Raw genomic sequence first — 27,896 nt, forward strand, 5'->3', positions numbered from 1 at the left:
CGTTTTATTAGCTCAGGCCAAACTATTCCATCGTATGTAAACCTACTTTTATTAAAAATAATGGGTGTATTTTCCACAGAAATATGTATATACTTATCCTGTAAAAACATCGCTTGCAATCTATATCAGCAGATTATTGTGATCCATGGGGTGACAATAATGCACGTGTTTGTAATAAATAAGTTCTGGAAAAGTATGATACAGTGAAATCAGTTTTAAAATTGTTTTTGCATTTGTGAGTGTGTGGTGGAACTGTAAGATACTGGTAAACAAAGTATTGTGCTAGAGTGTGTTGAGACAGACAACCAGAGAAATATACAGGCGCAAACCATTTAAAGAATTTTGCACTTACCTAAATCGAGATCACTTTTCGTGAAGTATGGAAGATTGCAGTCCTCTCTGTATGTGGCGAGAAGGTATTATCTACCGTAGCGCTCACTATATGATTGTGGTGAACTGGTAACGGCAACTGTGATTTGGCGTGGAGCAACCGACAGTACCTCCTGCTTCCAGCAACACTCGATTGTCTATGTGCAGTGCTGTACACTCTGTCGTTAAAACTTGAACTGCACAGTAAAACAAACAGAGACACTTTCTCGGTGCACGTTGTGAACATTGGCTTTACAAAACAGCTATTGACCGCTGATTCATGCGGTAAATGACAGTTTAAGCCGTATTGCTACGGGCACTAAGCAGTACTCTATAAAGATGAAATACAAAGGGTCCCCACAATTTCATGTATTTAAGTTATCCGCTGTTGTTCTTATTTATCTGAAACTTGTGTGTTAACAAAGTTCTTCCTTTTAGCACAACTTACGTAAGACGAACATTACAAATTTCTGATTCCTTTGTGCAACTGTTACATATAACCTATTTACAACGGCCTGCATGATGCCTCCTTGGGGTGCAACCAAATTACGCTGAGGAATCATATATGCCGTTTCGCTCATCAACCTCGCTCTCCGGATATTGTCCTCATGATTGGTGGTTGTGGAGTCGACAACTGCCGCCTGCCTCTTGTCCTTGGGTCCACCTTGTTTTCATCAGCTGAATCATCCGACAACCAGCTCAGTCCAGGATCTCCTAACTTCTGATATCGAGTGTCATATGATGTGAATTGATATCATTTTCTCATTGTACCTGTATGTCACTAATACCATGCTACCTGTGTCAGTAAACGAACTCAAAGATGAAGAAGATATCTAAAGACACACACACACATATAATATATATATATATATATATATATATATATATATATATATATATATATAATGTCCTCAGAGTCTTTCCCAGTGGAATGTCTGAATAAAATCATCTCGGCTTTCAAGCCACGTCAATTCGAACAAAAGTGTCGAGCTTTCGGTGGCTATCTCAGCCATTGTCGTCAGAGAAAAACCACTGACTGCCGGGGGTATCACGGTTTTCGCTTGCATAGCCACCATTACAGCTTCTGACATCAATCAGAGTGGGCCGAAAAGACGCGTGCGCGGCACGTGAACTTGGCAGCTCATAGCAGCTCCGGTCCGCCGCCGGACTGAGTGACGTATGAAACTCTCGCTCCCGCCTCCTTACAAGAATCAGGCATCCGTTAATGCTTCCTTTCGACATCCACAGCCTGCCCCCACTCCCCTCTAAGAGCGTACCCCTCGACTCTGTCAAAATTGTTGCTGTTCATTTTAATCTCAGCCACCTCTTTTATAACATAACGTTGTTTTCAAACTTAGTTCAACCTGTTCTCTTGAGTGGCCCCGTCACAGCATGTCTTCAAGATGGCTGCTACACTTGACCTTCGTCAGAAGCAACGTGCTGTCATAGAATTCCTGTGCTGTGAAAACGAGACAGTGGGAAACATCCACAAGAGGTTGAAAAAGGTGTATGGAGATGCTGCTGTCGATCGCAGCACAGTTAGTCGGTAGGCAAGCAGGTTACGTGATGAAAGCGGGCACCGCAATATTGAGGATTGTCCTCGCAGCGGCAGGCCTCGTACTGCACACACTACAGACAATGTGCAGAGAGTTAACGAATTGGTGACTGCTGACAGACGCATAACAGCGAACGAACTGAATTGTCACGCTACATTGGGATAGCGGAAGGAATTGTTTGCAGAATACTGAAAGTGTTTGCGTTAAAAAAGGTTTGTGCAGGTGAGTTCCCAGGATGTTGACAGTGGCTCGCAAAGCAACAAGAAAAACGGTATGCAGCGAACTTTTGGAACAGTACGAGAATGGTGGAGATCAATTTCTTGGAAGAATTGTGACAGGTGATGAAACACGGCTCCATCATTTTTCACCAGAGACGAAGAGGCAATCAATGGGGTGACATGATGCAAAATCACCCAAGAAAAAAAATTCAAAACCACACCTTCTGCTGGAAAAGTTATGGCTATGGTGTTTTTCCATTCCGAAGGACTCTTTCTTGTGGAAATTATGCCAAGTGGAACCACCATAAATTCTGATGCATATGTGACGACACTGAACAAACTTAAGCTCGACTGAGTTGTGTTCGACCACATCGGCAAAAGCAGGATGTTTTGCTGTTGCACGACAATGCACGGCCACATGTCAGTCAAAAAACCATGGAAGCGATCACAAAACTCGGATGTACAACTCTGAAACACCCGCCTTACAGTCCTGACCTGGCTCCATGAGACTACCATCTCTTTGGGAAACTGAAAGACTCTCTTCGTGGAACAAGGTTTGAAGATGATGACTCCCTTGTGCACGCTGCCAAACAGTGGCTCCAACAGGTTGGTCCAGAATTTTACCGTGCGGGTATACAGGCGCTGGTTCCAAGATGGCGCAAGGCAGTTGAGAGGGATGGAAATTACGTGGAGAAATGAAAATATTGCTCTTAAAGGATGTATCTACACACAGTAAAACTTTCAAAGGTGTAGAATAAAAGATGGATTTAAAAAAAGAATAGTGTGCATTTCTTTTGGAGTGACCCTCGTAGAATGTAAGCGCACTATCGCTCCTCCCATTTCAATATTTATATTTGGAATCTGCAATGTTTTTTAAATGGATCTGATTATTATTGTGCAAAGTATTTATTTCCATCGATAAGTAACGATAACACGGTTTTGCGTCACCAACCTCACTGCTCTCCAACAACAACATCTGGGCCTGAAACTAACAACTCCATGACAAAGAAATAAAAGTCTTATGAATGAATAAATAATCTGTTACAGCATCATGTTAGGCAGCAAGAAAAGAGTGAATGATCTGACACCTTCTTTCTGATTTTTCAATTATATGTTCCTTATGTGATGCGTGCTTTCTCCGGTAACATTTCTCTCATACAAAAATTTACGACTACAGAAATCCATACCAAAAGGAAAGGAAACAATACACCTCCACTGTCACGACATAGTACATCAGCGACAGTGTGTTTTTGTGTTTTCCTCTAGAGGCCCGATTAGTTATGGTGTGGATGGTATCTCGAGCCATCGTTTGTGTCGCCCGGACACGAACTATCCCATCCATAGCAGAGTTGGATGTACTCGTAGTACCCCTGGTACGGTGTGGTGCGAAGATTCCTGTAATTCCGTTTCTTGTATTCCACTGTTTCCCACACTATCAGGGAGGGCGCGAAAATGTCTCATTAGTTGGTAGTTGTTGTAGGTGGGGAAGATGCTCTCATTTTGCGTGAATGGTAAACGCTGTTGTCATACTCTTGATGGTAACACTACGAAATAACATATTTGAACAGAACACTGGCATACCCCGCTCCCCCTTTCTCATACCACAAACGCCTTGGGAGGTCTACGGATCATGGAATGGCCTGTTGTGTCCCCTGATTGCTCGCCTGGGATGCGATGAGAAGACGCACATTTTCGTACCAGCTTCCTACAAGGAGAACTATTCAACTGGCACGGCTTGTGTTTCAAGCAAGAGATTCGAGTTGACATTCGAAATCTGTGTTCTTACACGTAGTAGCATCAATACTTAATACACTCCTGGAAATGGAAAAAAGAACACATTGACACCGGTGTGTCAGACCCACCATACTTGCTCCGGACACTACAAGAGGGCTGTACAAGCAATGATCACACGCACGGCACAGCGGACACACCAGGATCCGCGGTGTTGGCCGTCGAATGGCGCTAGCTGCGCAGCATTTGTGCACCGCCGCCGTCAGTGTCAGCCAGTTTGCCGTGGCATACGGAGCTCCATCGCAGTCTTTAACACTGGTAGCATGCCGCGACAGCGTGCATGTGAACCGTATGTGCAGTTGACGGACTTTGAGCGAGGGCGTATAGTGGGCATGCGGGAGGCCGGGTGGACGTACCGTCGAATTGCTCAACACGTGGGGCGTGAGGTCTCCACAGTAAATCGATGTTGTCGCCAGTGGTCGGCGGAAGGTGCACGTGCCCGTCGACCAGGGACCGGACCGCAGCGACACACGGATGCACGCCAAGACCGTTGGATCCTACACAGTGCCGTAGGGGACTGCACCGCCACTTCCCAGCAAATTAGGGACACTGTTGCTCCTGGGGTATCGGCGAGGACCATTCGCAACCGTCTCCATGAAGCTGGGCTACGGTCCCGCACACCGTTAGGCCGTCTTCCGCTCACGCCCCAACATCGTGCAGCCCGCCTCCAGTGGTGTCGCGACAGGCGTGAATGGAGGGACGAATGGAGACGTGTCGTCTTCAGCGATGAGAGTCGCTTCTGCCTTGGTGCCAATGATGGTCGTATGCGTGTTTGGCGCCGTGCAGGTGAGCGCCACAATCAGGACTGCATACGACCGAGGCACACAGGGCCAACACCCGGCATCATGGTGTGGGGAGCGATCTCCTACACTGGCCGTACACCACTGGTGATCGTCGAGGGGACACTGAATAGTGCACGGTACATCCAAACCGTCATTGAACCCATCGTTCTACCATTCCTAGACCGGCAAGGGATCTTGCTGTTCCAACAGGACAATGCACGTCCGCATGTATCCCGTGCCACCCAACGTGCTCTAGAAGGTGTAAGTCAACTACCCTGGCCAGCAAGATCTCCGGATCTGTCCCCCATTGAGCATGTTTGGGACTGGATGAAGCGTCGTCTCACGCGGTCTGCACGTCCAGCACGAACGCTGGTCCAACTGAGGCGCCAGGTGGAAATGGCATGGCAAGCCGTTCCACAGGACTACATCCAGCATCTCTACGATCGTCTCCATGGGAGAATAGCAGCCTGCATTGCTGCGAAAGGTGGATATACACTGTACTAGTGCCGACATTGTGCATGCTCTGTTGCCTGTGTCTATGTGCCTGTGGTTCTGTCAGTGTGATCATGTGATGTATCTGACCCCAGGAATGTGTCAATAAAGTTTCCCCTTCCTGGGACAATGAATTCACGGTGTTCTTATTTCTATTTCCAGGAGTGTATGTCTGATGTTACTACATTAACGTACCATTCCAGCTATATAAATGTTAATGTATTATGATTATTGTATGTCATTATACTTGTGTAATTAGTTTACCTAATGCTGTTACGCGATATATTTCATTATGAAGAAACAGTTCTGTATCTTTACTGGTTCCCTCATAGAGAATCTTAGAATTGTAATAGAAATAATGGAGGGAAGTTCATCTCCGCCTGGGGAGGGTGCAAACGCATCAAAGGAAAAGGTGTTAGGGTGCCAATAGTACGACAGTCAATCTGTGGCCGGCCACTGAAGCATCCACAGCCTGGAATCGAATTCGAGGCTTAATCATCAGCCAATTGTCGTAAATGAGTCTCGATGGAAATCACACTTATTTATTTCAACGTGGCATATTACGTTCTAAAAAATACTAACTCAACTTCGTCGGAACAGGTCTCTGAATACCCACGGTACCGACCGATCACCGTGTCGTCCTCAGGCGACAGGCGATAGGCGTCACTGGAGGCGGATATGGAGGGGCATATGGTCGGCACACCACTCGTCCGGCCATTGTCTGTTTTCGTGACCGAAGCCATCAAGCAGCTTCTCAACTGGCTTCACAAGGGCTGAGTGCTTCTAGCTTGCCAACAGCGCTCTTAAAATCTGGATGGTCACCCACCCAAGTTTTCGTACTATGTTATGCTCTACAAAATTTGACGTCGCCAAGAAGAGATGTATTAGAGCAAATCGCCGTCGCTGACAGAAGTGCACCGGTCGTGTAACACTGTTCAGGTCGTGTAACACTGTTCACTGTTCAGATCCTCAGCAGATCATCTCTTTGACATCTCCAGGCAATGCAAAAACAGTGTACGAATCATTTGTTTCAGTGCAGTGAATTAATACAGGCGTCAACTTAAAGCACGTGTGTTAGGAGAGCATTATTAACCTGAGGCACGTTTCCTGTGTTACAGTCCTGTTCCTAATGCTGAATGTTTCCCAGAGCCGATCAAAGTAAAAGATGGGACGAGGCGGCGCAGTGGTGAGCACACTGAATTCGCATTCGAGAGGCCGACGGTTCAAATCCACATCTGACCGTCCAGATTCAGGTTTCCTCTGATTTCCCAAAATCACTCCAGGCAAATTCTGGGATGCTTCCTTTGAAGAGACACGGCCGATTTCCTTCTCATTCTTTGAAACAATCCGAGCTTGTGCTCCGTCTCTATCGACCCCGTAATCGATGGGACGTTAAATCCTAATCTTGCTTCCTTTCTTCAGTGAATTTGTTTGAAATTTTAACTAAATTAATTACTGAAGTGTTCAATAACTTGAGTGAAATCATTCTTTTAATTTGAGAAATACTGCAGAATGTCAACGGTTCTACGAGATCTGAAAGTCAAACAACTGAAGATATTATTTGGTTTAAATTTGCTCTCTTTTCTATACCTTCGACACCTCCAAGCAAAAAAAATTTTTTCTTCAAGACATTAGACATTATGTTTAACTGCTCTTCGAAGTCCATTGCCGTCATTGTCAGAACTGCACCGCCTCCGGCAAAACCTACAGCACCTATTTCCACTCCTTGAACATTAAATCCCTATCTAAATTTCTCCTTGATTTCTCTTACTGCTTGTTCAATGTACAGACTGAATAACTTCGGAAGTACGGTATAACCTATCTCCATTCCCTTAACTACTTCTCTTTCACATCCTTCGATCCTAACAACCGCAGTCTGTTTTCCGTATAACTTGTAAATAACCTTTCTCTCCTATTATTTGTCACTGCTTCCTGCAGAACTTTACAGAGTGTATTCGTTAACATTGTCTAAAGCTTTCTCTAAATCTACAGATGCTATCAAGGTAGGTTTACCTTCCTTCAACCTATCTTTAAAGAAGCTGGTAGCGGCAGCGCTGTCTCGCGTGTTCCTACATTTATCAAGTACCCAAACTGATCTTCCACGAGGTCGCCTTCTACCAATTTTTTCGTCCGTATGCTGTTAATTCGTGTTAGTATTTTGCTGACTTCAAATATGACTTTTACACAAATAGTTCAGTAATATTGACACTGGTCCGCCCGGTTGGCGGTGCGGTCTAATGCACGGCTTTCCCGGCGGGAAGGAGCGCCGGTACCCGTCACGAATCCGCCCGGCGGATTTGTGTCGAGGTCCGGTGAGTGGCCAGTCTGTGGATGGTTTTTAGGCGGTTTTCCATCTGCCTCGGCTAATGCGGGCTGGTTCCCTTTATTCCGCCTCAGCTACACTATGTCGACGATTTCTGCGCAGACAAATTTTCCAAGTACGCGTACACTACCATTACTCTACCAGTTGGGGGTCGAACCGCACAATAACGCTGGGTTCGGTGTGGGGCGGTGGAGGGGTGAAGTGGGCTGCGGTAGTCGTCGTGGGGTTGCGGACCACTGCGGCTGCGGCAGGGACGGAGCCTCTCCGTCGTTTCTAGGTCCCCGGTTAACGTAACATAACATAATATTGATACTTGTCAGTCAGTACCTGTTTCCCTTTTTATTGGGATTAGTAGCCTCTTCTTGAGTTTGTATGTATTTAACCTATCACATATGTTTAATGTTTTCGTGAGACGAGAACCAAGAGCCGTTAAGTACTTTATAAATTGCATTTTAACCATCAGCTGTATTATTTACTCTCTATATTCTCTATCTGTTTAAGTAATAGACCACCACCACTTGATGTCAACGCCGAAGCTTAAAAAACTGGGAAAAATTTAGTGTAAAGATTGGATAAATACGAGGGTTGGCTATAACCTATCTCATTACATGCTGCCGCTTTTGAGGGCTCTGTTTTTTGTTGTGTTATGTAATTACTGTATACACAATATTTTTTAAATTTTCTTTTTTCAGTTCTGATGTTGACAGACATCCAGTGATGATGGTCTATGACCGAAACCAGTAGATGATATGTAAGTTAATAAAGCAGCTGATGGTTAAAATGCATTTCCTAAACCATCTCCTACATCATGCATACCAGGTAGAACCTTTTTGTCGATTCAGTTCCTGGTAACTGTTTGAACTTGAGTCTTTCAGTGCTCTGTTTATTATTTATAAGTTATTTCTTATCACTGCTCCGCTTTTGATGGCTCTTTTCTGCGTCGTAAAACAAAGAAAGGCAACTGGAACAGACTTTAAAACAAATCTTTACTCCTTAGCACAAGATAAAATGTGAGCGATCATTATCATCGCCATGTTCATTGAATCTATAGACTAGCACCCTTCAGCACCTGTGGAAAACATAGTCTACAGCACTACAAGAAGTACCCATTCCAACATACCACCATCTCACTGACAAGAGAACATTCCCAAGTGCCTTAATGAATCATCGCGGAAAGGGCGAAAAATAGTGCAATACTTAGTTTTTCGTTTGTGACTAATTTCACTTTTAAGGGGTAAGACACACGCAGAAACCTAATTTGGAATTTTAGATTTAGAGGAAATATCTTTGAAATGATGATTCATAAAAAATGTTTTTCGTACGAAAGTTGATATGTCATTAATGTTCTTGAAAACTGTGTAATTAACTTAATAATAATTTGAAATTTCACAAAATACCCCACCACCATTACGAAACTTTTGTGGCAACATAAATTACAAAAGCCTTCCAGCCACATACATACCTGCGTAATTAACCTCGCTTCTGAAACGCCGTTCTTAGTAAATAAACTATCCACGATGTTCTGCCGAAGTATTTTCAAGATACGTAACTGAAATATTTAAACATTCATTACTATTCTAATTAGCTATTTTACTGATGTTTCTTTCATGTTTATTCAACGTTTTATATTCATACTCTTTTGTTTCTTGGTTTACCGTTTTATATACTTGTGTTTTGTTAGTTTAAAATAATAAGTAACTTATTATTATGGTAGAAAATAACTAAAATAATGTTAAACTGTAAAGACAACTTAAAACATAACCTTTTATACACTATACACAAAAAATGAATGAAATTTGTTCACGACGGAGAAGACAATATAAAACAAAATTCAGCAGCATTTCAAAGTGTCACAGGTGATCTTCTGAATATCCTGGTTTGTATCAGGCATATTTCGGTACATAGTCAATCCTTGACCTTAATTGATTATGTAGTGGTGGTTGCACTTTGATTATATTGTTCCTCATGTGGAGACTGACATGATAATCCTTCATCAGAGATAGATCTGAATATCTTCTCACAAAGTTGTTCCAACCTCGAATGCCATATACACCCAAAGGTTCTACCTGTCCTGCCGAGCCTTTGGGGATCGCGAGATGATTCTTGTCCTCGGTTACGACTCTCAAAAAGATTTTTTTTTGTACTGACCATCCGCCTTTTCATAATTTTAGAAGAAACTAATCGTTGTCTTGGAGCGAGAATTCGAGAATCTCTTTTTGAAGTCCCGAATGTCCTTGTAACAGCATCGAAATTTGGTAAACAAACATCTGACCAGGTCAAAAGATATTTTTCGTTCCCGGTGACAGAGATATATCTGTATTATTATTAGATTCTTCCGGCGCTCGGTGTGAAAGGAACGTTCAGAGCATCGTACCTGAGGACAAGGAACTTGTTCATCCCGTGATCTCAAAGGGCTCAACGATACAGGTGCAGCCGAGGCGCGTATGCAGCATACGATGTTGGAAGAACTTCGTGAGAAGACTTTAAGGTGTAGTTCTGTTCAAAGAATAAGGCGTCAGTGTCCACTTGAGAAACAATTCGATCAAGCTGCAGTCGCTATTACATTATCAGTTAAGGCCTAGGCTTAACAATGTACTGAAATATGCCTGATACAAATCAGATTATTCAGAGGATCACCAGTGACAATTTGAAATCGTGCTGAGTTTTGTTTTACGTTGTCTTCTCCGTCGTGTCATTTTATGTGCATGGTGTAAAAAAAAGTTATATTTTAAGTATTTCGTTACAGATAATTCTTAGGGTATTTAGTTTGTACCATAGTAACGCGTTACTTATTATTTTCAGTTAACAAAATGAATGTATATAAAAAGTAAAGTAAACATGAAAGAAATATAAGTAAAATAAGTAATTATAATAGTAACGAATGATTACATATGTCAATTACATATGTTGAAAATACTCCGAGGCCGAGCGGTTCTAGGCGCTACAGTCTGGAACCACGCGACCGCTACGGTCGCAGGTTCGAATCCTGCATCGGGCATGGATGTGTGTGATGTCCTTAGGTTAGTTAGGTTTAAGTAGTTCTAAGTTCTGGGGGACTGATGACCTCAGACGTTAAGTCCCATAGTGCTCAGAGCCATTTGAAAATACTCCGATAGAACATCGTGGACAGCTTATTTTCCAAACATGCTATTTCAGGAACGAGGCTAATTACGCAGGGATGTATGTGGCTGGAAAGCCTCCTTAATTTATGTCGCAACAAAAGTTTTCATTTTTCAAAATTAATTAATGGTGGTGGTGTATTTTGCGAAATTTCAAATTATTACTGAAGTTCATTATACAGTTTTCAAGAACGTTAACGACATATCAACTTTTGTGTAAGAAACATTCTTGTGCATCATCGTTTGGAAAATTAAATTTCGAGATGCATTTTACCCCTTACAAGTGAAAAAAATACATAGTGCACTATTTAGCCCCCTCTGCTCACTTGCCAGGTTTCATCAAGGTCGTTTACTGACACGTAAGAATGTTCCCTTGTCACTCGTTTCTAAGTTATTTAGCTTTTGAACGCGTCGCAACAGCGGTTCCTGCGTATTGTCACTCGGTGGTATCAACTTTGTGATTGTGAAGATAAAAGGGAAATGGACACAAGCAGGTGCTCGAGGGGTGGTTCTGGAGAACACGTCTCAGTGATCACCTAAATTTCTCGGTGCTAAGTTATTTCGCAGATCGACGAAAATGCCAGAGTGAACCGAAAGTAGCCAATCGTATATCACATAAGAGGGAAAAAGTGTAAGGAGAACAAACAGAGCTTATGGTGTGTGAACTGGACGACCTTGGTAGCGGGTAGGTAACCACAGCGGGCCAAACGACGCCGAGTGAAAGCGGTGGTCGAGGGAGGAGGAGGGGCTGTGTCCAGGCGCCGTAATCCGACGCCGGGCGTCGCTTCCTGGAAGCTGGCACAAAGCCCCGCGGGACAATGGCCGGCGCTGTTTACCTCTGCCGGCGGACAAACACAAGGCTCGTCCACCGCCTCCGTGTGTGCGGGGCGCGCAGCCGAACAGTAACTGGGGTGGATGACCAGGTGGACTCGGAAAGACGCCACCGCAACCAGGGCGAAAGGACGCGTTTGCCAGCGCGGTTCAGCAACCTGCAGCGGGTCATCCAGGGCACGAGTACCACCTCAGCACACTTCTCGTTTCCCCCATCCCTCTCCCTGTGGCGTGTCCTGTGTTTCCTGACAGCGACCATTACTCCAAGCTTGCTTGGCAACAGACTTCATTTCCTACTTTCAGGGATCTTCCGCTCGTGAGATATTAAATTAACAGCTGGGAAATGTTCCTCTTTAAAGGATTCTGCCAGAAAATTGGGGAACCACCTGTCTCATTCCTCATTCCGCCTTTCTCACATTTACCCAATCTCTCCATGTAATTAAGCCTCCATATCCCTCTCACTGCCACTATGTATGTCCCTCATCTACTGTTACATATCTCTCTCCCATTGATTTATAGTACATTCCGCCGCTATTGTCTTCTCTCTCACTTAGTCTCCTTTCGTCTTTCTTTCACACTGCCAGTGTTCCACCACACCTTGGCAGCTGAATACTTATTTTATTTTTCCCCTATATTCACGTACTTAAAAATTAGGTCCAAAATGCGCCGTCCCCTACGCCTGCCTACGTGTTGAAGTGCGGCGGTCTGGTGGGTACCCTCAGGACAATGTGTGGTCTGCACTGCCACTGTCTCTCACTGTCAATATGTCCTCTCTCTTCGGTTCCCACTGCTATTGTCTTCATCCATCTCTCTTTCTCTTTCACTGCAATATTCTCCCTCCCATCATCACTTTCTCTTCTCTCTTTCTCTCTTCATTCTGTCAAAGTCCTTTAAAGAGAAACGTATTCACCTTTCGTGTGCTCTGACAAGAAGAGTTTTCAGTTGGTCCCCTCCATTTCCCTGTTGCTGCAGGATGTGCTGCTTGTGTATAATGAATTCTGTATCTTAGTAACGTTTTGATTGTTTATTTACATGCTTCGGCACATTTACGTACTTTGACACATTTAAACAACAAATAAGTTTGCATAATATAAGGTTAACTCAAAACCATCTCCGACCCAACTCAGATTCACTTTACTCTGCCTCAAGTACAAATCGACAACATTTTTAGGCACGTCGACTGCATCGGCTGTTTAAAACCCATATAAAATGTCTGTGACAATTTAAAACATTGAGCGAAACACGCCAATCATCATCACTACAGTTTGGTAGCTCCGTGGCAGGGAAACATGGTAGATTTTCTATACGGAACCGATCTAAGCTGGAAAAAAATTAGTTCCGCTTTTGGTCATCCAGCGCAAGTCTGGCACTGTACAGCATCTCGCAGATGTCTCCGGTGCTCGTACAATCTGTCTTGAACTGCAAATTATTCGATGGTGCCACCCGGCTACATCTACGGTATATCAAAAAATGCGGTGTTTGATTTGCAAATACAAGTAATTTTGTGCCGTGCAGTGATTACAACCGACACTGGACCTCTATGAGTAGCCGCACTGCAGCTCACACTAAAACTAAATGTACATATTCCAAGCACGTAATCAGTCATGAGGTGACTAGAAAGCAAGACAGCACAACATCTGTGAGACAGCTGGTGGAGGTCACAAGGATACGATTTTGTAAGGAATACTCATTTTTATTTTAAGTCATCATGGTCCTGACTGGCTTGATGTGGCCCGCCACGAATCCCTCTCATGCGCCCGAGCGTTTCATCACAGAGCAGCAATTGCAACATACCTCCTCAATTATTTACTGGGTGTATTCAAGTCTCTGTTTTCCTCTGCAGTTTTTACCCTCTGCGGCGTAGACTTCTCTTGGTCAGGAATGCCCTCTTCGCTTATTCTAGTCTGCTTCTTACGTCCTCCCTGCCTCGTCCGTCATGAGTTGGTTGGTTGGTGGTTGTTCTGGGGAAGGAGACCAGACAGCGAGGTCATCGGTCTCATCGGATTAGGGAAGGACAGGGAAGGAAGTCGGCCGTGCCCTTTGAAAGGAACCATCCCGGCATTTGCCTGGAGCGATTTAGGGAAATCACGGAAAACCTAAATCAGGATGGCGGGACGCGGGATTGAACCGTCGTCCTCCCGAATACGAGTCCAGTGTCTAACCACTGCGCCACCTCGCTCGGTCGTCATGAGTTCCTTTGCTTCATAGATAGTACAATTTCTTAACTCCATTATCACCAATTTTGATGTTAAATTTCTCGCTATTCTCTTTTCTGCTACTTTTGTATTTCTTCGATGTACTGTCAGTCCATATTCTGTTCTCAATAGACTGTTCATCCCATTTAACAGATCCAGTAATTCTTCTTCACTCCAGAGGATAGCAATATCACTAGCGAATATTATCACTTATACATTTTCACCCTGAATTTTAATCCCACTCTTGAACCTTTCTTTTATTTCCATCATTGCTTCTTCTATGTAAAGACTGAACAACATACCTGCATCCCCGCCTTACACGGCTTTTAATCCGGGCACTTCGTTCTTGGTCCTCCGTTCTTATAATTCGTTCTCTTTGTGCCTGTAATGGGGCAGGGACCCTTTTCAAAGGAGAGATTTAGAGGTAAATGGAGTATCCCTCGACATCATAAAGACTGTCTCCAGGTGCCGTGGCGACGAATATGCTAACATTTCTGAAGAGTAAAAAAAAAAAAACAAAAAAAAAAAAAAAACAAAAAACAAAAAAAAAACCGATATATGAGAAAGAAACTTATAAGTGCTTGACTTCATTCAGTTATGGGGGCGATCTAAATAAATATGAAGTCTAGAAGTAAAAACTTCAACAACCAATTTCATTTCTGTTTATCGATTTCGGCAAATCTAAGTTGCCACCATGGGATCATGTTGAGATGTATTTGCATAAGATCCGAACATGGAGCTTTACATTTGCGAAACCAGTCATCAAAAATAAAATTATAACTAGCGAGCTTGGCTGCTGAACTTTTTACTTCTGTATTTCATAAAAAAGAACTCGCGGCCAGGAGCTGGCCCCTACATTGTGATCTACTTGAGGAGAATACAACCACAGTCCGTTCCCAAAATTATCTGGGAGCATTGTTAAATGCCTGCCTCTTTGTCAAAGTGAGCTCAAAACGGGGAAAATAGTACCAGGCTTATTGGGAAAGTAGTGTCTGATCGGTCGCAAAATGAAAACCACAGCGAAAATCCTATGAAGCTGTGCACAGATGTGTTAGGCAATTTCTCAAATATGACCATCCATCGCGTGACTTCGTTCTTTTCAGCTCTAAACGCATAGTGAGGTCGTTAGAATGACTACAAAATAGTGTCTCCCCCCCAAGTAAGTGTGCCTAACGAGAGGTTCGTCCTGATTTCACGCAACCCCACTTAAACTTAACTTCATGCATTTTCTGTTCATGACAATTCTAGGTCGCACACTGCAGGGACAACGAAGAAGCTCCTGCAAGGTTTTCGATGGGAAGTGTTTGGTCACTCACCATAAGCCAGGACTTGTCTTCCCCAGATTTTCAGAAATGGCTCTGAGTAACTATGGGACTTAACATCTGAGGTCATCAGTCCCTTAGAACTTAGAACTACTTAAACCTAACTAACCTAAGGACATCACACATATCCATGCCCGAGGCAGGATTTGAACCTGCGACCGTAGCGGTCGCGCGGTTCTAGACTGAAGCACCTAGGACCGCTCGGCCACACTGGCCGGCTCCAGATTTTCAATTGGACTCACATGAACCGATGGCTATGAAGACAACGTTTAAGCAGACTACCGTAGATAACTCAGAATGCACAGGAGTTGCCTCCTATGACGAGGGTAACGCTACGACGGAGCGGCAACTATGTAGAAAAGTAGCTGGAAGGTGTAGCTAAATGTTGCAAATAAAACATTTTTGATTATTCTATTCTTGAAGAATCAAGTTTGCCAAGATCGCCCCCAACAACTGACACAATGTCAGGCGCATCCAAATATTTGATTTTTCACTGTGGTTTTCATTTCGCGACAAATCGAATTTTACTTTCCGAATAACTCTCGCACATTTCTAAACCCTTCAATTTTGTAAAGATCAAATTACTTAAGTTTTGTTTATTCTCCCTGAAGTATTAACATACTATGTTCGAAGAGCAATATGATGAATCTTAAACGATCTCGGAGTGGCGGTAAAAGGGCGGAAGTTGTTAATAACATGTTTGTAAAAATGTGCTGCGTGTTAAAACTAGCAAAAGAGTGGCCGAGCCAATGCCCAGCTTAGCGTTCTCCTAGAGGATATTCAGTTAGGGCCCTTCCTGCTGTGGTTCACCCTCATCAAATTATGAACACAAACTTACTTGAAGTCTGAATGGTAACGCACGAAATTTAAGGTTATCTAATAACTATTAAATAAAATTATCATCATTTTAAGAATTGGAACTGCAAAAACTTGACTACACTTCTTGGAACTTTGTAAGTCACCTTTTGCGAGGTATTTACCGTATAACTTCAGACGTCTAACAGCTCAGGTCTTTTAGCATTTCCGTGGGACTCGCCCGTGGGTCACACAACCGTGTCAGCATACATTTGCCCTTGTTTGCGTGCGTTGAATAGTAATAGTAATAATAACAATAAAGGCCTATTTGACACACAAAACATTTTATTGGGAGAACATACTTATATAATAAAAAATCTGCTTCAGTTGCCAGTAATTTCTTATTCATTTCACAATCGGTTTCGAAGCCTAGAGCTTCATCTTCAGGTCGCACCAAATGTCTCCGCAATTACTTGGTGACACCTGAAGACGGAGCTATAGGCTTCGAAGCCTGTCGTGCAATAAATAAGAAGTTACTAGCAACGGAAACGAATTTTTGATTCAATCAGTGTATTTGGAATACATCTGTGTGATAATGCTTACAAGAAGTATTTCTTGTAACTGAGCTGCCAGGACACAGTCACTACTATAGTTAAACTGTGATCGACGGCATGTGTGGTAAGGTAGTGGTGATCGAGCGGAGCTTACCATACAACTTACGAACCAGTCGTATCCAGGTCGTAAAGTCAAAGACATTTAAGCAATTCACTCACAGTCAGATTATAACTAAGGAAGTACCGGATGGTTATAATTAAAGGGCAGCTACACAAGGACGTCCACTGTGGGCTGTAACTATTTGTATCGCTGCGAAACTTGGTAGCTGTGCTAATGCGTTAACACGGGACTGACTTAACGCTGGAAAAAAAAAATCCAGTTTCGGCCTTCTTGTGCATATCTGGTGCTGTACAGCATCTCGTCCATGTCTCCGGTGCTCCTACTGAACAAACTGTGCAAGTGGCGGCTAATGATAAAATCGACATTATGCTCTACTCGCTTGTTTGACCATTTCTGCCCACGTCTCATTCCTAATCCGTTACACATGGAAACATTTGTATACGTCTTTCTTGATTCATAGCGCCAATTTGTGTCTAATGGCCAAAATTGGAACTAATTTTTTCCAGCTTAAATCGGTTCTGCATTACCACATTACAATATCTACCAAATTTGCTGCCGTGCTATAATTAGAGTCGACACTGCACCTCTGTGAGTAGCTGCACTTTAATTATAACCACCCTGTATCAATGAACAACTGAGATCGTAGTCATAGGCATTCAGCTGAGCCGGCCGTTGTGGCCGAGCGGTTCTAGGCGCTTCAATCCGGAATGGCGCTGCTGCTACAGTCGCAGGTTCGAATCCTGCCTCGGACATAGATGTGTGTGCTGTCTTTAGGTTAGTTAGGTTTAAGCAGTTCTAAGTGTAGGGGACTGACTTCACATGTTAAGTCTCATAGTGCTCAGAGCCATTTTGAAGCAGTCAGATGACGTGCTATTCATAACTTCTTACGGCACTAGGCACTGTGAACTTCGTGATGACGATCTGATGCGACGTCATTGGCTTCATCACATCTCTGCATAGTCAACGGTCTTCTGTGTTGTGTGAGATATTACGTTTACACTATATAGAGCACAAATATGACATGTGCTATATTGGACAGTGTATAATAAATGTTCAAGAGAGGTATAAAGAACAGATGCTTTACACCTGATTTTAGCGACTAACTAAGTCAACTGTCGCCAAACTCTGTCTCATATGTGAACCAGAAATACCAGCGGCATAGTGCCCACACTGAAATGCTGAACAGTAAAATACAGCTGATTTAGTTCACAGGTGAACATCCCGATGTCAGTGTCCAACGGGCAGAATATTTCATGAAGCGACCCCGTTGCTGTCATCAGATACGCTGATGAACTAACTATTTGGGCTTGGTGCGGTGCTTTTGTCTCTTTCCCCCCGTCCTTCCGACCTCGCTCTGTGTTTGCCGTCAGCTCTCAGTATCTCCCCTACCCTTTCACTATCACACCGGAAACAGTGAACCTAGGGATGTTTAGGAGTGTGGAAATCTCGCGTACAGACGTATGACTTAAATGACACAGAATCACTTGACCACGTTCGAAGTCCGTGAGTTCCGCGGAGCACCCCATTCTGCTCTCTCACGTCTAATGACTACTGAGGTTACTGATACGGAATACCTGGCTGTAGTTGGCAGCACAATGCACCTAATATGAAAAACGTATGTTTTTGGGTGTGTCCGGATACAATTGATCACATAGTGTACATTTCTGTCATTGACTTAAAGGTGGCTTTTGAGCCGGGATGGGTGAAGTTAGAGAATGCTGTCAATCGTCTGTGTGACTGACGAGATATACCACACCAAATAACGTTTTTGGGACGTATTAACAGTATTTGTTTCACCTGGGGGTCAATTGAATTACTTCATAAGTACTTCTGTAGATATTTCTCTGTAGTTTGCGCTGCACTGATCTGATCGTAATTTACTGTACAAGAGATGACAACAGCCCTCTAGAAAAATTAGAAATTTCATTCTGCTCCTCTCATGTGTCTTATGTACCTCATAAATTGACCAGTGATCTATAGTCGACGAAATTTTCGGAGAGAACAACCTTTCTTGAGCTTAAGTGAGCGTAACTGGCCTATGGTCGTACAGACGAGGCTTGTTCAGGAGGCAGCTGGGCGACCAACAGCGTTCATATTCGCTCGCCGCCTGGCCAGTGAGCGCTCGCGGATAATTCGCCGGTCGGACGTCATTATGTGCGGCGTCTTAGCTTCAGACACAGACATGTATGCTCATTCACAATGGCGCAGTGCTTAGTATGGTAAGCAGATCTTTATAAATCGATTAAAAACGTCATCATGGCCGAAATAAAAACTTAAAAACGATGATCAGATACACCAACAACAGTTTACAAGACTTCAGTGGAGGGTGGCTAGCTACATTTATAACTTGTAGAGTCTGACAGGAACTTGCATGTTAAATTTCATAATAAAATAAGTAAGTCTTGTAGAACAGTAAAAAAAAATTCTCATCATATACAGCGTGATAATAATTAAAGCTAAACTTTCAAAGCGCTGTAGAAATAACACCACTGGTCATAATGACGTGGAATTGCAACAGAATATTATCGGAGAAAGGGGAAAATGTATGGGATAAGAAAAAAAACTAGTGTGAAAATTCATCAATAGATGGCGCTGTATGTGTCAGAATACGTAAATGAAAACATGTGTCATGCGCACGACCCATTGAAGTTGGTATAAACACGCTGGGTTGATGGCTTTTCCTCCTTTCACGTCTGCGACGTTCGCCATAACTCTCTCAGTGCAGGATCGCGCTCTGCTTGTAAAGCTGTATTACAAGAATGATGACTGTGCACGCGTCGTTCTGCAGAAGTTCCGGACACTGAAAGGTTTGAAAAAAGGCGATGGACCGATGACTGCCGTGGATCTGGAGAAAATGATTCGGAAATTCGGAAAGACGGGTCGTTTTGGTGTGCAGCCTGGTAGAGGGAGGAAAAGAATTGATTCGACGTCAGTGGAAGCAGTGGCCACAGCAATGCAGAAGGAGACGAGTGGTGGTGTGCAAACGTGTAGTGCACGGAGAATTGCCCGAACATTGGACATACCCATGAGCACGGTGCGTCAAATCCTACGAAACATCCGGCCGGGGTGGCCGACCGGTTCTAGGCGCTCCAGTCTGGAACTGGGCGACCGCTACGATCACAGGTTCGAATCCTGCCTCGGGAATGGATGTGTATGATGTCCTTAGGTTAGTTAGGTTTAAGTAGTTCTAAGTTCTAGAGGACTGATGACCTTCAGATGTTAAGTCCCATAGTGCTCAGAGCCATTTGAACCTACGAAACATCCTTATTTGCTATCCATTCAAGATTACCCATGTGCACGAGTTGCTTCCTGTTGACCTGCCACCAAGAGAGACCTTTGCTTTAGAATTTCTTGCTCGCATGGAAATGGACAATGATTGGCCGTGAAAGATGTTGTGGACAGACGAAGCCCACTTCCACCTGACAGGATGTGTTAAGCAACTGCTGAAGCGCCCTTTCGGAAATTCTAGAATTTTCAGCCGCCATTTTCCTACATCCTGGGTCGTCTCGATCACCTGATCTTAATCCTTGAGGCTTCTGGCTGTGGGGCTATCTGAAAGACGTTGTATTCAGTGTTCCGATTGCAAACATAGCTGCATTAAGGCACGCATCACGCAACACATTCTGGAAGTGAACCCGGAAACACTTCGATCAGTTGTGGAACATGCTGTTTCTCGATTTCAACTTGTTGCAGAAAACGGTGGACAGCATATTGAACATATTGAACACGTTTTGAGCCAGTCACATGGAAATTAATAATCCGATTTAATTTTGATTGGTGCTTTTTATGCGGTTTTTGGCCTCAGGACAATTAAAAACCGATTTTTCCCATCCGATGTGATATGACGTTGACGTGGGAATGGGCTTACATAACTAACGGTATCACTCCTGTACACCCATGCACACAGAGTAGTACAGTTTGTTTAATGTCAATCGTACACCTTAGATATTGTTGTATGATTCATTTGTCATTTTTAGTCGACCACTATTAAATTATGATGTTTACATCGCCCTCTATAGCTACATTTTGTAACTATTTATTTATCTTCTACCATACGTTTCCCCCTTCTCCGATAATACACCGTTGCAATTTGACGTCGTTCTGGCCAGTGGTGTTATTTCTACAGCGGTTTGAAAGTTTAATTATAATCACCCTGTACATCCAAGTCTACACAAGTTCCACACCTATTAACGGGTCGGCTATTGGTGCTAGCAACTTCTTTTCGCAGTGAAGACAACGAAATCTATACACAGAAGCTCTCTCACGGGCTGAAAATTAAGAGTTTATGTTCGAATTAATATTGTTCAGAAAGTGAAAAGCAAAGTAAGTAAAAATCATTGACATCCAGTGTTTTTATCTTTTAGCTGCGAACAAAGTAGTCACGAAATAAAAGCTGATGTCAGTTTAATCTTCCTTTAAAAGCGACATCCATAGTAATGCTGCATGCACAATAAAAACATCGTGTTTCGTATTTAGCTGCCCCATGTTCTTCACCTCATCAATAAAAGGAATGTATGTTTCATTCAATTGTCATTTCCCGTCAATGAGACAGTCTTAGGAAATCAGTTTTCCGTAAAAGGCGTTAATTAGCCACAGCAAAGCAATATATCTCCACAGAACGGACATTAAGGGTCGTAGAATAGATACGGTATCAATAGTTTGTCCTGCCGAGCTGCCTCATCTGATTCCTGTTCCTGTCCCCCTCCGCTTCCCACCACTTCCCCCCACCATTACTCACCATGAGTCAGCCGCACGCTCACTGCCGAGAAGTCATTGCGATGTACGCCGATAATATGCTGGCTACCATCTACCACTTTTGCTAACAGCGCAGTTCAGATCTGGTGAGACAAGAGAATTGCCTTTTGTAAACCGACTTTCACATATTCAAAGGCTTGTTGCGTTGTTGGCATCCATGGCAATGTGGTACCTGTCAGTGGTGCCTGCATCTCTGCTGCTTCCGGTAGGAGTCAGCGGTAGATTAGTGATTCCCAAGAATCATCTTAGCTGCTGAAAATCCATTGGTCTGGGTTGTTTTCAAGGATCTCTTTGAGTGGATAAATACTGGCCGCAGAAATCTTGTGGCTGAGGAACATTACTTACCTTTGGCACAGAGAACATTTCGTTTCTTTCACTGTCAGGCTGTATTGTATTCCGTTGAACACTACACTGAAATGTTTCTCATGTAACGTTGATTCCAGATAGATGAAACAATCCCTGTAGCAATTCCTCTACAAAATGCTGCCATGACTGGGCAATTTTTACACGGAATGGCATGCATAGATGGTCAAAAAGAACAAAACATGTTATCGTTGTGGTTTTTGGGATCTTCTTCTGCCATCAGAATCTGGTTAAAGTCAGTCACGCTAAAATGGTAGTACTCAGGGGTAGTACGTGCATCCAAATCACAGTACCCACCTCCAAGCCTCTGGGTGCCAAATTTCTCCTTCACCAGATACAATGATGTTAGCCATGGATTGTCGGGTTGTGAAACATTGCCCCAAATTCTGCTTTTGTCACAGAAAAACGGACTGGTATCAATCTTTGTGGCCACTGAGAGACAGGTTGGCCAGGTGTTGTCTTAACATGACGTACCATACTGTGTTGTACCTTATCTAAGTGGCTCTATCGATTGTGGTACAGAAGAATTGTAGGGTGAGATGATGATATTAATAGCACTTTTGCTAAACTACCACTAGGCGCTAAATAGTTATACGTCCACGACTCATTACAGACCATGGGGTTCAGAGGCTTGTCCGCCCTGTAGAGTAGGGTAGATGGTGTTCTGTGGCGTCTCTGCCGAAAGAGCACAATACCGGTGCAGGCACAACTGTTTCGGATCACACTGTTCACTGTTCACTATTTGCCCAAGAAATTCACAGTGCCGTAGACACTGGCGAGCAGATTGATGCCGTATTCCTGGACTTCAGGAAGGCATTTGATACGGTTCCGCACTTACGTTTAGTGAAAAAAATACGAGCTTACGGAATATCGGACCAGGTTTGTGATTGGATTCAGGATTTCCTAGAAGAAAGAACACAACATGTCATTCTTAACGGTTCAAAATCTGCAGATGTAGAGGTAATTTCGGGAGTACCGCAGGGAAGCGTGATAGGACCTTTATTGTTTACAATATACATAAATGACTTAGTTGACAACATCGGTAGCTCCGTGAGGCTATTTGCAGATGACACGGTTGTCTACAAGAAAGTAGCAACATCAGAAGACTCGTACGTACTCCAGGAGGACCTGCAGAGGATTAATGCATGGTGCGACAGCTGGCAGCTTTCCCTAAACGTAGATAAATGTAATATAATGCGCATACATAGGGGCAGAAATCCATTCCAGTACGATTATGCCATAGGTGGTAAATCATTGGAAGCGGTAACGACCGTAAAATACTTAGGAGTTACTATCCGGAGCGATCTGAAGTGGAATGATCACATAAAACAAATAGTGGGAAAAGCAGGCGCCAGGTTGAGATTCATAGGAAGAATTCTAAGAAAATGTGACTCATCGACGAAAGAAGTAGCTTACAAAACGCTTGTTCGTCCGATTCTTGAGTATTGCTCATCAGTATGGGACCCTTACCAGGTTGGATTATTAGAAGAGATAGACATGATCCAGCGAAAAGCAGCGCGATTCGTCATGGGGACATTTAGTCAGCGCGAGAGCGTTACGGAGATGCTGAACAAGCTCCAGTGGCGGACACTTCAAGAAAGGCGTTACGCAATACGGAGAGGTTTATTATGGAAATTACGAGAGAGCACATTCCGGGAAGAGATGGGCAACATATTACTACCGCCCACATATATCTCGCGTAATGATCACAACGAAAAGATCCGAGAAATTAGAGCAAATACGGAGACTTACAAGCAGTCGTTCTTCCCACGCACAATTCGTGAATGGAACAGGGAAGGGGGGATCAGATAGTGGTACAATAAATACCCTCCGCCACACACCGTAAGGTGGCTCGCGGAGTATAGATGTAGATGTAGATGTAGATGTATATTGTTGAACATGGAGCTCCGCAGCAGACCACTTCACATGTTGGCCCAACGCCACCCTCAATTACGATTACAATGGGCACGGAAACATCGGGAATCGAATTTCGATTAATGGAAACGTTAAAAGCGGTGGCTCGTTTTATTTTACAGGTTACCATCCCTCTGTGTAGGGGCTGTAATTTTTGATATTCTTTTTTAAACCAGCAAGGTAAAACAGAGGCCACTACTTCCACTACATCAAGTGGATTTAGTGCTCACGTACTCACACTAAGCCGTGAACACTTCCCAGTTTATCAATGGGGGATAATTGAAAATTATTATTACTATTATCGGTGCCATGCGTGCAATGGTCGTGCCAGGCGCGCGATATTGAATCTTGATCCTATCATTAATGGCGCGAGACCTGCACGACCTTACAGCAACCGTTATAGTTCTTCATTATTCTACTATGACACTAAGGATGGATACACGCAATGAAAGGGAGAATGTACAGATTAAAGGACTCATTTATTTGACAGTTGAATACTGAACAATTATACAATGTAATGGGGATGGGGGAAGAAAGAATTGAGTCGTCCCAACGCTCGTTCATAATAAACCACGATAGCAGAGACAAGGAATTTTAGGGACGATCGCTCTATTATCAAATGGGGCCCAATTTATTAAAGGAAGGGGTTGCAGGCATGCAACGACCACCACCATGAATCAGCCAAAGACTAAGAAAGATGCTACTGTGGGTGAATCGCTAGGTAGCCTTCTGTACTAAAGGAATACAACTAGCAAGACGCGAAACTATTCATATAACTTTGGCTCGTGGTCCGACTACGTTAACGAAACATGAAGGGGCGCCAGACACTCACCACGTGGCGTAAGACAAAGGGCACAAGTTTTCAAGCTAGGAAGACATAAATTATGAGTCGAATTTTACACAGGAGAACTGAAAGAGCCACTGTCGGACGAAGTGGAAAAGTGAGCATGAATGTATGCACTTTAGTGCTGTACTGCAAGCTTCTGTGACTAACCAACATGTCTCGCACATTATGCCCGACTGTGTAAGGAAAACACGGAAAACATTGCATAAACCGTAATTGAAGGACCGCACATCAGTACAATGACCTATAAGGTTCCCTCCGGGCCGCAGGGCGCGAATCTACAGCGCACGTCGGCGCTCATGCTTACCGAGCTTCATCTCCTGGATGCAGCACCTCCGGCCTCAGGCACGGTCACACTAGAACTGCCTACTGCCCCTTTGTCCACTATCCATCCGCGGAGGGCCGGTTGGCGCCCGCCCGCGAAAAACGGGCGCGCACCTGAACTGGCCAATCATAGGGCCGCAATTTCACAGGGAGGCGACCTCGCGACGTTAAAGTTGAGAAGAAATTTCAGTTACAAGGTTGTTAAGGCAGGTTGGGGAACCGAGAGCAGGAGAAACTTTGGCCACCACTGAACTTTCAAACGCCACCACGTGCTACCCAGGCGATCGGAAAAAGGATAGGAAACGGGGAGCCATCATGGCTGCTAGGAAGACTGCTGCCCTCGCCCATAAATAAAGAAACTTCCTGGCGCCAAGCTCCTCTCACAGATCAGTGTGAGACAAGCTGTAAAAATCGTCAAATAAATGAGGCAACCCATAGAAATTATTAATATTACCTGAATTATTATTTTACCGAGTACCAGAATGCGTGGATTAGAGATATGAAATGCGAGCACTGAATGGAGAATGAAGTGCACGCCTTTCAACGCGTCGGATCTTTGGGTGAATCACAGTTTTGCTACCCTACGTCGATGGTCGTCTCCACAAACGCCGTCATCGATGTGGACGGCAGCTCGAAGCGTGCATTGCGCCATGGATGTAGGCTGGTGAGACCGATAATATGGTATGGGAGGCATTCTTCTGCAGTTTTAGGGACCTGCAGACAGCTGTCAACCACCTGCATCCCCTCATGCTTGATGTCTTCCCCGAAGCCGATGTCATCTTTCAGAAGTATTATTGTCCATGTCTCGGAGTAAGAACAGCCCTACAGTGGTCTGAGGCGCTTTTAGTGAATTCGCCTTGATGTCTCAGCGACCGATTTCGCTTTATGTAAATCCTGTGGAACCCATCTCAGTCGCTATGCCGGCCGCGGTGGCCGTGCGGTTCTAAGCGCTCCGGTCCGGAGCCGCACTGCTGCTACGGTCGCAGGTTCGAATCCTGCCTCGGGCATGGGTGTGTGTGATGACCTTAGGTTAGTTAGGTTTAAGTAGTTCTAAGTTCTAGGGGACTGATGACCACAGCAGTTGAGTCCCATAGTGCTCAGAGCCATTTGAACCATTTTCAGTCGCTATTGGGCGCCATTAGTGTGTACACAAATTAGCGGCCCGTTACTTACGTGAATTACATGACTTTTGCTTATACATCTGATGCCACCTACCTCCACAAATCTACCAACAAATTGTCGAAACCCTGATCCGCAGAATCGGTGATGCATTTTGTTCCAAATACGGACAAACAAACTAATTAAGCAGGTGGCCATAACGTTTTCGCTCACCAGTGTAAGTTCCTTCGTATTCCAGAAGTCATCGGTTTATACGATTCTTCCGCGATATACACAGTTATTAATCAGAAATGTCCTACAACCGAATAAACTGATTTTATTTTCAGGATTTGTAGATACACTTCGTGAAAGATAAGTAAACAACGAACTGCAAAAAAAAAACAACAAAAAAAAAAAAAAAAACTAAGAGAAACTAGAGCAAGAACAACGAGTACACTTTTAACCGTTGTCATGAATCGACGCTTCCCACAACGACATTAACCAGAAAGTGAGTAATCCAACCCCGAAAACGTGAGACCTTCGATAATAGCTTGCCTCTTCTCTCTCGAAATGGAACAGCGAGTGAGGCTTGGCAGTGGTAACGTGCTGCCCTCGTATTTGGGAGGATGGCACTTCAAACGAGCATCCAGTCACCCGGGTTTAGCCTTCTCGTGCTACTCCTAAACTGCTTAAGTCAACAGAAAAGGTAACAGCGATCTCTTTGTCCTGATATCCTACGGACTTCATTTTAGTAATATTAATGTTGGAGTGGATTTAGCGAATATGTTACTTATGTACGTGCCAAAACATTGTACATAGAATGGATTTATTTAGAATTGTAATAAAAGAATTTTTAAGAAAATGAAGAGCATTTTCTTTTTTCTTTGTTTCTTGTGAAAATATATGATCGAGAGCCGCAGGTACGTAACCAGTCAAACGAAGCGCGATCAGTCAGAATTAGCTAGATGAGTGTACCATTGCAATTATAATCTGACTTCTGTTCTAACTTCGGACTGAGAAACTTCTGGTGACGGCTGATGTATGAAAATACGTGAAACAGAACATTATGTGGACCTAAGAGGAGTACTGTAACGTATACCTGGAAATGTTAAAGATTCTGTAATTTGGATTGTGAGGTAATAACGTTTCTGTATCTGAAATTTTTATAGCTTTCTCTTTTGTTTTCTTTGTGAGGTTTGAATAACAGATAAAATTTATCTTACGAATATACAAGTACGTTTGTTTCGCGACAGGCAAACACCAAAACAATTTTGATATTTCGAAGAATATGAAACCACACTGACATACATATACAATGTGTAGCACTTATATCGATTAATGGCAGGTTTATATTGGGTAACTGTGTAACTGTAATTATGAAGTGTGTGTTCTTTGTCAGTTAAGGTCATTGACTTGTGACAGGAAATTTAGAGTTGTGTAATGTATATATATAGAAAAAGCTAAATGTTTTTAAAATAATGAAATTTTATCTATATATAGTAGATAAATTTTGTATATTGGAACTGGTTTATGCTTAGGGCATTTGTGTTTGTAATACGTAAAAGATGTAGGCAACTCGCTTGGCACCACTGCTTCACCACTGCTCCACCAACTTCATCCATACCCATATGTATCAGAGCATGGACCAGTTAATTTGTGTGAATGATTTTAATAATAATCCAAGTGCTATAAACCTGTGTTTAGGACCCTAACTTTTATCCTGATCATGAACCTATGCAGGATCCCCTCCTAAGTGTTCAGAATACCGAGTATCCTGTTTCAAATGAGCTCGTGATTTATTTATGTTTGTTAAATGTGAAAGGATTAGCAAGAGTTGAAGTTAGTTAGAATGTTGCTAAAGTGATCCCAGTTTATTGCAAAGTATCGTTTTGCAAAAATTCAGTGCCCAACTGTGTAAATGTTACTGTCTCAAACACCTGCTTCACAGGTAATTAAACAAGGCAAATATGTTATACTCATTTGAAACTTAATTTAGCTTTGTTTGCTATCATGAACGAATTTTTGAAGTTAATTGAGCATCAGCGTTGAATAATTTGCTGTGAAAAGAGTAAAACCATAAACTATTCCAAGTGAAGTTAAGAATTAAATTTAGTTGAATTCAATTTTGCT

This window comes from Schistocerca americana, chromosome 2, assembly GCF_021461395.2.
Source record: "Schistocerca americana isolate TAMUIC-IGC-003095 chromosome 2, iqSchAmer2.1, whole genome shotgun sequence".
NCBI classification, from domain to species: Eukaryota; Metazoa; Arthropoda; class Insecta; order Orthoptera; family Acrididae; genus Schistocerca; species Schistocerca americana.